The following is an 11,235-nucleotide window of genomic DNA, read 5'->3' as shown; positions in this document are numbered from 1 at the left end:
ATAATCAACAATAAAATGCATCTCAAACTTAGTGAAAATTCCTGGACCAAAAATAAAAGTAAATGAAGAACATTGTTAGAAAGATCAATAATAGGTGACATTCTATGTATAGAGATTGCAGAGAATGACACTTTCTAGGTAGCAAGAAAACAGCTCCCTTCTCAATATTCCCCACTGTGTGATATTCGCAATATTCACAGTGTGAGAAAACAATGTCACTAGACTTATGATCTTTCATTATAACAGATTCAAAATGCCAACTTAGAACTCCAGACTAGAGAAAAGGTATATAAATGTTTTCTTTTTTCTTACTTTTAATAAATTATATTTCCAATAATATCTAATTTACTATGTATAATGTTGGATTAAAATTTTATTGGATGTATAATTTACCAAAATAAAATGAAGTTACTTAAAATGCACAGTTAATGCTTTTGTTTTGGAGACAAGGTCTAACTATATAGCCCTAACTGGCATGGAATTCACTGTGTTGACCAGGTTGACCTTGAAGCTACAAAGATCCACCTGCTTTTGACTCCAGAGAGCTTGAGTTAAAGATCTTTATGACCATACCTGGCTTTAGTTAATGGGTTTTGGCAAATGCATGTATCTGTTTAACACCACCACAACTGACTCTACTTCTGTGAACAATAAACATTAATAGTATGCATAAAACAAAGAAATAGGTTTGGAATTCTTACAAGATGGACCTTCTGCCATAGAGAACTATGCAATACTATTGTGCACATCTTTGCTAAGAACAGAGTTTTCAGTTACTACAGATGGTAGTATTTAGAAGCACAGCCATGCATTAAATGAGAGTTGCATGAATGTCTCCAAATATTTCTATGGGATTATGAAGCAAAAAAATATCTAAATACAATTTCTGGTCTTTAATATTCTTTGAACTTTTTTCTGTCTTTTGGTTGACATCCAATCCCCACTGTTTTTGGACCACAAATGGTTGGAAAAATGATTCTTCCTAGCATAAATTGAGACATTCCCTTTTGTAGAGTTATAGTATATTACCCAAGCAAGAAGTTCTGGTGATGGACTTACAGGCAAAACAACAGTAAGATATTTTTGTCTAGATTCTATGCCTGTCTCCACTCCCCTCTGACATAGCATGTAGATTATGAGCTAGCCTAACGAGGTAATCATGGAAGACTGGAAGAAAGACAAAGAGCTTCTAAATATGTATTTCAAAGAAGGGCAACAGATGAGGACTTCCAAACTCCTTCTCAGCTTGCTTTTCACATTTACAAAGGCCTATCAAAAATTGTCCATCTGCCAATGCTTTTTTCTAGCTAACACCCTCTAGCCCTGATATGGTACTGTATGTTCTTAGAATAGTGCTTACTTCAACTGACAGCTTTTTTTTTAAATAGACCCATCGGGAGTGATATATCTTTAAGTCAACTTCATACTTTAAGTATCTGTCAGACTGTCAAGTCATTCTAACTTCTGTGAGGATGTGTCACTGTAAAGGAAACTGGTTGTAGCATGTCACTAGACCTCAGAGATTCAGTCTTCAGGGAGTTTGAAAATCATTCCAGAGTGACATAGTCTAAGCCACATGATCTCTTATTTTCATCGAAAAACAGTAATTCAAGAAACAACTAGGCAAAAGTATGTAAGTTCATTTAGTTCTAGAGATAAATCTACACTACTCAAAAACCAAAACATAGAATCAGTATCCTTCGGGATGTTTACAGCACCAGCTGTATTCAAACAGGTTAGAGTAAATTCAGAGTACAGATGTACTGTTCTAGGTGCCCTCAAATACAGTCATTATTGGATATGTAGAACACTTGTGTTCTTCTACCTTCCATTTTCTTTCTCCAACTGACTCATTTTATTTTAAAGTTGTTTTACAGTTTTTAAAATAATTGGTGTCATTACTGGTAATTGGTATACAAAGTTTAATCAGTCATTTTCATCTACAAATATACTTTCTGCAAGAACTAACATTTGAAAGTGACAAAATGAAAAATTATCTAGCCTTTGTGTCACCTCAAAACAAAAGGTTTACTTCTTATAGATTATTCCCCAGAGATGACAAATATCATGGAATCCTGGTGGAGTCTTACTGGCTCTGAAGAATTTCTGACATGCCCTATTATAAGCACTATAGAGTCTATATTCAACAGTGGTAGAAGTGACCTTTAATGACTTATTCAGCCATGGTCATCACTGAAGAGGAAAAAAGGAATACTAAAAAATCAACCATGGCCTTCACAATAAATATAAAATATTCTCACTGCAAAATTATATTTCAGTTTCCCATACGTGTGTGTGTGTGTGTGTGTGTGTGTATTGTGTGTGTGTGTGTGTGTGTGTGTGTGTGTGTGTGTTTGTAACCACCTAAGAACCATTGTCTTGGATAGAATGTAACTGAGTGGTAGATTATGTGCTTAAGAGGCATGATGCCAAGGTTCAGTTTCCATTACTAATACATACATAATGAACTGTTAGGGATTTCCTTGTTTGCCTCAGTGGTAGAGGATACATAGTGTCCACAAAGCCCTGTGCTCTATTCACTTTGCCTAAGAAACAACAACTCTGAGTCAAGACCCATTGATGAGGCCCTAAAAGAGAGAAATGGGGAGCTGATAGGTTTACTTTCATGGTTCTGAGTTCAATATAATCATAGATTTATCCAGAATTAATTGTGTTAAAGTTCACTAGTAGTAGATTGCATTATCCCATAACTGCCTTGATTTTTTTTTTTTTTTTGGTGCTACTGTTTATCTCACTGAGGTTCATATGCTTGAGGTTTGATTCTCAATATAGTGATGTCAAGAGGCTAGAACTTTTAATTAGTGTAGTTAGTGTGTAAAGAAATGAAGAGTTCAGGCACACTTCCTTGGAAAAAAATTAAAAGGCTTTTGTGGGATCACATTACTTTCCCTCAAGTGTAGGTTGCTATGAAACAGCATGACATGCCTCTCTTCACTCCCAGGTTTTCTATTTTTACAAGTAGAACATCCCACCAGATGCATTGCCACTAAGATTTCATACTGTGTGATGTGCTATAGCAAAGTAGACCCTCACATGAGAACAAACAGTGATGAACTAGATGGTTAACATTACAACTACTTAATAATATTTTCAATTATATCTATTTGTTGAAACTTAAGGAACTCTTTCAGCTCCGGGATCACAGTGTCCAATGAACTTATAGTCATAATGATGAGTGAAACATTAAAAAGGCATAAATAATCCAAATAATGACCAAGCAGGTAACAAATTGCTGAAGTCCCATGGCCTTACCTATAAAGTTATAAAATGGGCTCTCATTCTACTTAAACAATAATGTTAGTGACGACCTAATCCTTGGCAGGTATGCATGCCAAAAAAGACAATGTATAACAATCTTTAATACTACAATTACTACCATTGTGTATGTATTTTGAACCTGACTAACCTATTCCATCTACATCTAGAATTTCAGTTATTAAAAACAACCTAATAAAGTCACATTTATCATCATTTTATAAGGATAAAAGCAATTTTAAAAGGCTACTTGACTTTCCTGGGACCTAATAGTAAAGAAATGGCAAAGCTCAAAGTCAACCCCATGTTACTCTAATTTAGAAGTTCCACAAAATAACAAATTATATTGGACTGCTGGACCAGCGACTATCTGGCAATAAACACAGTGGAATTGAGCAAATAATTTGTTAATTTGTAGAATTCCTTTAGTTCCCTACTTGTTCTCGTCTATGGTTTGAATAATTGATCACTAAAAATTTTATGTGCTGGAAGCTCCGTTTCTAGAGTTTCGGGAGTGAAGTGGTAGAATCATGAAGAACAAAATCTAGTAGGAGATCTAGGTGATGCAATTTCTACTGCATAAGCATAAAATTACATGGATTCTACTCCCCAAAATCTTGTTGAATCTCAGCAGGATTAAATTTGGCTTTATAAGTTTAAGTTATTATAGCGTAGGACCCCAATATATGTTACCTGTTAGCTACAGGACCTTATTTCCCCCCCCTGTTTTTCTGCCATGTGACATAACCAAAGAAGTACTCATCAGAACAATGGTATCAGGTTCAGATTTCTTTATGTACCAGAATCAGAATTCAAGCAAGGTCTTTTGTTTGATAAAGATACCCAGATCATCTATTTAATCATTGAAACAGGAAACAGATTAAAACAATCATCTGCATCCCTCTGTCCATTGTATACCAGTTCGTTGCTGTTTACACTTTTCTACAAAACAAAGTTATATTAAGGTGGATTAGCAGAGATAGGAAAGTAGGCAGAAGCTTAACAACAAGAAATAAGGTGTCTGCAGTGGTTTGACTAAGAATGCCCCTTGTGTTGATTTGAATATGCCCCATATATTCATGTGTTTGAATTCTTGGTCCATTGGGAGTGGCACAATTAGGAGGTGTGACCTTGATGGAGAAAAGTGTCACTGTGGGGCTAGGCTTTGAAACCTCCTATGTATGCTCAAGCTATATCCACTGTGGCACACAGTCTTCTTCTCTTGTCTGCGGATCAATATGTAGAACTCGCAGGCCCTTCTCTAACACCATGTATGCCTGCATGCTAACATATTGTGACAACTAAATGTTTTCCTTTATAAGAGTTGCCATGGTCATGGTGCCTCTTCACAGCAATGAAACCCTAAGTAAGGCACCCACATAGGCTCATATTTTTGAATCTTTGGTTCTCAGTTACTGGATCTGTTTGGGAATGATTAGAAGTATGTCCTTGTTGGAGAAGATGTGGCCTTCTTAGAGGAGGTGTGGCACTAGGATACGCTTTCAGATTAGGATGTAAAGTTTTCAGCTACTACTCCAGCATCATACTTGCCTACTTCCCACATGATGATGGACTAACCATCTACAACTGTGAGCCCCAACTAAATGCTTTCTTTTAAAAGAATTTCTTTATTCATACTGTCTCTTCACAGCAATAAAATAGTGACTAAGGCAGTTTATATGTATGATTGGACTTAGTAAATTTTGAAGATTTTCTGTGAAAATTGTTGGCCATCTCTATATACTACAGTTGATGTGTGAAAGACATGGATTATCCATGTTGTATAGATGACAAAGTCGAAGAAATCCACTATGGGGATCAAATGTCCTAAATACTAACCCCGTGTTTCACAGCTGATAAGCTACCCTGCGTCTACCAGAAAGCTTCTTTGTTTAGTGCTGCCTTTGTATGAGCCATGAGGAAATGGCTATGTGTTGAACTGATCAAAAGAGAGGGCCAAAAGCTTTACAAAACTACAGGTCTGAGGTTTTATGTCAGGTTTAGGTTTTGAAAGTAGCAGAAATTTGCACAGGAATGCCCACAATGGAAACAGAATACTCTCACCTCTCAAAACTGGAGAAAAAGTTAATTATCAGGGGTTGGCAAGAAATTTTCTGGCTATTCCAAATACCCTACTGATTTATACAAATACAAATATAAAATAGAACAACATACTATATTTGGTTTCAGAAATAATGTTTTATGTTCCCAAGGAAACTGGCAATTTTAGGAGACTTAGTGATTTCTCTAAAGTAACAGGATTTAGTCTTGAACTCCCATTGGCTGAGAAGATGAGGTTACACTTTCAAGAACAGATCTTTTGATAGTGAGGAATAGGCTGAAAATTTTTTTCCCTCAAATGTTTATGCTTCTTCCAATTCACTCTATTCCACTTTTGTATTTCATTATTAAACATGTCCAGTTTTCATAAAGAGAAAATTGAATAAAGTTCATTAAATAGAAGAAACCTCTAGAACAATGTTTATAATACAATAATATGCAAAATAATTAAATATTTGAACATGAACATCTGATAAAGGCCTTCTTTAAATAGACAAAAGAAGCAAGACAATCTGCATTTAGATATAATAACCTAATGAATTATCTTTAGGGAATGTTTAAACTACAGAAATCATTTTCAAACTTTGTTTATGTCTCCTCCATGATCTTAAGATATAATCACCTGACTCATTGGCAATATATTTTCTTAGATTCCTCTGTACACTAAGCTTTCCTTCTGCTTCCTTTCTGTCACCCTCGAAATTTCCCCCTTCCCTTCTCTCTCTCCTTCTCATACCAAAAATGAGCTCAAATGCTAAGGAAGACAATTACTGGTGATGCGTCATGGAGTCACTGATCTGTTAGCTATCACTTCCTTCATGCTACTTTGAAATTACATTTTCTTACAGTGGAGACCAGAATGCTATTTTATTAAACTCTTGGGAAGAATAGTAACTATTCAAAAGTTGCAGCAGTCACAGACACTTCATCAATACTGAATTTTTCTCCCTTTGAAAATGTCTGGATGCATAGCTGACATTCAATCTCAGTTATTTCTGAAGATTACAAAATGTGCAAAGGATTGTGAGTCTAGAGGGATGCTAAGTAGTGGTGATGACGATATGGTAGCTTAATAATTGTGTAGGTGATGCTGAAAGGAACCAAGGATCTGAACATGGTGTTACAGCCAACAATCCTGGTATTCACAAGTCCTAGCAATATTAGGGATAATTCTGAGGTAATAGGGAGACTGGCTCATATCCCCCCACCACTTTAAAAATAAGGTGACTCGAGGTAATGATAGAGTTCCCAGGCAATAAATATATTTCTAAAATTCTAAGATTTACTTCTGGTTTATAGTCATGCAACAAGCTTAAATGTTGCTGCTCTGTCCCAAAAGCCAGTACACACCCAAACAAAATGAAAAAAAAAAATCAGAGCTGCTCTTGACAAACCAGAACTGGTCCAGTGTGAGCAAACATCTCAGTCTCCAAGGTAAAGAGGCAGGTAGACAGACAGACCGACAGAGAGAACTCCCAACTTACCAGAGTAGAGATTCACAAGATGATACTTCAACGAGAGCCAATGTGGAGGTAGTAAGGACTGAGTTACTGTTCATAAGTTCCCTAAGGGTCAGAATGGACAAGTATGAGTGAACAACATTTAGGACACTCGGTATGAGGACTTTCGTTCCCAGCCTTTTGTTACTTGAGCTCCACCAACGCCTCTAGTTTCTCACAGTGAAGATCAAAGCGGGGGGCGGGGGGAACCTCTGGTGTTATCAGCATGTGGAGGGAGAAAGTAACAATTATGAAAGCAGCAGAGCATGCTGTTCTTTTTTAACAAGGCATGCCCTGAGGAGAAAATATTTAATCAAAACCTAATTCATTGGATTTTTATCAACACTTAACCTCCCTTGGCTACTGCACTTACAGAAACCAGCCCTCTCCAGACTTCTATGTAAGTAAAGGTAAATATCAAATTTTAGTCATCCCTGATGTTTGATGTTTGATGTAAAGGAAGAGAGATAAGCAAGGTCATCCCTTACCAGCTATTCTATCCCACATAAAGGGTAAGCAAAAATGTAAGAAGAACTTGTCACATTCACTTGTCGTAGGTGCATGCTAACCAAATGGTTGAGGACTAATTACTAAACTGTGGACTACTTCATCTGCCTCATACCTTATCACTACATTACAAAAGGGTTATTTGTCTGAGTTTCTTTTGTTTCTCTTTCAGAATAAATGTTCAACCCAAAATAAAAATCCAGAAAGACAATGGAAATGCACCAGACCCACTCAAGAACCTAAGCTAAATAAAAATTCTGCTCTTGACTAAAACAGGGGGCTATCCCTAGAGCTATGGCCAGTGTGTGGAATATATTCTACCTGGGCTGCATTGTCTGGCTTCAGTAGGGGAGGATGTGCCTAGCCTCACAGAGATTTGATGTGCAAGGATGGTGAGATACTCAGGGGAGGCCTCTATCCACACAGAAGAGAAGGGGGGGGGAGGTTAAGAAGGATTGTGTATGTGGGTGACCAGAAGGAGGGAGCAGAGAGTGGAATGTAAAGTGAATAAGTAAAAAAAACTACATAAAAAACAAAATTCTCCTTTTGTCTATGGACATGACATGATTAGCTGCTTCAGGTTCCTTCTGTGATCTCCCTGTTATGATGGACCTGGAATTGTGAGATAAAATAAATCATTTGTACTCTAGGTTACTTTTAGTCACAGTATTTTCATTATAGCAACAAAAACAAACCTAGAATAATATTTTATATTTATATCCATTACTTGTAAAAACATTTAAAAAATCATGAATGAAAAAATATTTAAAACTTGAAAAACAAACTGTGATTAATATACCAAAGACACGATGGGAAAAAAGAGACATGTGACAAGAAGAACCTGTGGGTCATGTAAACAGGAATGGACAATCAAAGGTATGACAAAATAGACATGTTAAGAGATTTACAACAGTGTAACTCATGTTCAAAGATTACATGTCAATGCATAAGCTAAATAAGCTGCTCTTACCAGCTAGGGAATAAAACAGTGGGTATGAGAAGCTGAGAAGACTAGTCATGCGGGAGGAAGGTTCAGTTGGATAGGCTAAATAACTTCGAACAGTCGGTAGCACATTGGGATAATTACCATTGAAAAAACTCATGTAGTCTGGCCTGTGCCTTCCAGCAGGGCAGATCATCAGCTTGTTTGCCTTCCTGAAAACCCCACAGTCTGAAGGCCTCAGAGGAGATCTACTGTACCCAGGGCAACAACAGCTGGGAACCCCCAAGGAGCCCAGCAGACCCAGGATCCATCCCTTCTGCTTGAATTCCACCCCACTTCCAGCCTGAGCCCTCCACCAGGGCAGATCATCAGCTTGTGTGCTCCTCTGAAGACCCCACAGTCTGAAGATCTCCCAGGAGATCTGCTGCACCCAGAGCAACAGACCCTGCAGTCTGAAGGCCTCCTAGGAGATCCACTGCAGCCAAAGCAACAGGTCTCCCAGGAGACTTGTGGCAACCAAGGGACACAGGAGAAACACCCAAGCCAGTTAACACCAGAGATAACCAGGTGGCAAGAGGTAAGTGCAAGAACATAAGAAACAGAATTCAATGAAATTGGGAACAATTGAAACCCAGTTCTTCTACCACAGCAAGCCCTGGATACCCCAAGACACCTGAAAAGCAGAATGCTGACCTAAAATCCTATCTCATAAAGATAATAGAGTCCTTTAGGGGTGATATAAATAACTCATTGAAAGAAATACAGGAAATCACTGGTAAAAAGGGCATAAGCCCTTTAAAGAGGAAACAAATGAACCCCTTAAAGAAATACAGAAAAACACAATTAAATGGTTGAACAAATTGAAGAAAGTGGTTCAAGATCTAAAAGTGGAAGTAGAAACAATAAAGAAAACACAAATGGAGGCAACCCTGGAAATGGGAAACCTAGGAAGGAAGTCAGGAGCTACAGGTGCAAGCATCAACATCAGAATACAAGTGATAGAAGAGAGAATCTCAGGCAAAGAAGATACCTTAAATGATGTTGACACAAGAGTCAAAGAAATTACAAAATGTAAAAAACTCCTAATACAAAACATCAAGAAAATCTAGGACACAATGAAAAGACCAAACCCAAAGAATAATAGGAATAGAAGAGAGCAAAGATTCCCAGGTCAAAGGGCCAGAAAATGTCTTCAACAAAATCATAGAGGATAACTTCCCCAACCTAAAGAAAGAAATGACCATAAATGTACAAGAACCCTATAGAACACCAAATAGATTGGACCAGAAAAGAAAAATCTTTTCACCTAGTAATCAAAACACTAAATGCATATAAAAAAAGAATATTAAAAGCTGTAGGGAAAAAGCCAAGTAACATATAAAGGCAGACCTATCAGAATTACACCAGACTTCCAAATAGAGAACCTAAAAGCCAGAAGAGCCTGGGCAGAGGTTATGCAGATCCTAAGGCAACACAAATGCCAGCCCAGGCTACTATATCCTGCAAAACTTTTAATCATCACAGATGGAGAAAACAAAATATTCCAGGACAAAACTAAATTTAAACAATATCTATCTACAAAACCAGCAAAACAGAGGATTCTAGAAGGAAAACTCCAACATAAGGAGGGTACCTACATCAAAGAAAAACTGGCAATTAATCATCTCACAACAAAACCAAAAGGAGAAAATCATATACACATAATGCTACTATTACAAACAAAACAGGAACAATCATCTGACTGTAATAACTCTCAGTACCAATGTATTCAATTCTACAATAAAAAGGCATAAGCTAACAGACTGAACGTGTAAGCAGGACCCAGCATTTTGCTGCATACAATAAACACACCTCAATGACAAAGACAGTCATGACCTCAGAGTAAAACGCTGGAAAAAAGTCTCCCAAACAAATGGTCCCAAGAAGCAAGCTGTAATTGCCATTCTAATATCCAATAAAATAGACTTTCAACCAAAAGTTATCAAGCGAGATGGGGAAAGACACTTTAAATTCATCAAAGGAAAAAAAATCATCAAGAGAAAGTCTCAGTTCTGATCATCTATACACCAAATGCAAGGGCACCCACATTCATAAAAGGAACTTTACTAAAGTTCAAAATACACATTGAAACCCACACAATAATAGTGAGAGACTTCAAATACTCCACTCTCAACAATGGAACGGTCATTGAAACTGAAACTAAACAGAGACACAGTGAAACTAAGAGAGGTTATGAACCAAATGCATTTAACGGATATCTAGAAAATTTCACCATAAACAAAAGAATATAACTTCTTCTCAGCACCTCCAAAATTGATCATATAATCAGACATAAAATAAGCCTCAACAGATATAAGATTGAAATCATCCTGTGCATCCTATAAGATCACCATAGACTAAGACTAGACTTCAATAACAACAAAAACAACAGAAAACCCACATACCCATGGAAATTGAACAACTCTCTACTATATAACTTGGTCAGGGAAGAAAGAAAAAAATATTTAAAACTTCCTGGAATTCAATGAAAATGAAGACACAACATGCCCCAAATTATGGGACACAGTGAAAGCAGTGCTAAGAGGAAAATTCATAGCACTAAGTGTCCTTGTAAAGAAACGGGAGAGACATCAGGTGTGTTCAGGGTGGTATAGCCATAGACAAGGGAGAAGTGTGGATGCCTCGTTCCTACTTAGAAGGAGTAACAAAATACACAAGGGAGCAAATATGAAGACAAAGTGTGGGACAGAAACTGAAGGAGGGGCCATCTGGAGACCATTCCACCTGGGTATCCATCCCATGTGCAGTCACCAAAGATAGATGCTGATATGGATGTCAGGAAGTGCATGCTGACAAGAGCCTGGTATAGCTGTCTCCCTAGAGGTCTACCAGAGTCTGACATATTCAGAGGTGGATGCTCACAGCTAACCATTGATATGATCAAGGGGT

General features: G+C 37.3%; 1 protein-coding gene across 2 annotated transcripts in view; it reads right to left on the bottom strand.

Annotated features, from left to right (window-relative positions):
- The window catches only part of Rtl4 (retrotransposon Gag like 4), a 324,491-nt gene that overhangs the window by 11,286 nt on the left and 301,970 nt on the right, over positions 1–11,235 (bottom strand). The window contains exon 3 of one of the 2 annotated variants that reach the window (XM_076918402.1): positions 6,822–6,902. The gene's annotated coding sequence lies outside the window, so the exon portion shown is untranslated. Of the gene's footprint in view, positions 1–6,821; positions 7,003–11,235 lie in introns of those variants that run through there. The other variant, XM_034486321.2, reaches the window with a different exon arrangement.

Source organism: Arvicanthis niloticus, chromosome X (genome assembly GCF_011762505.2).
Source record: "Arvicanthis niloticus isolate mArvNil1 chromosome X, mArvNil1.pat.X, whole genome shotgun sequence".
NCBI lineage: Eukaryota > Metazoa > Chordata > Mammalia > Rodentia > Muridae > Arvicanthis > Arvicanthis niloticus.
Note: the sequence above shows the minus strand (reverse complement) of the source record. Positions and strands in the feature narration are given on the sequence as shown.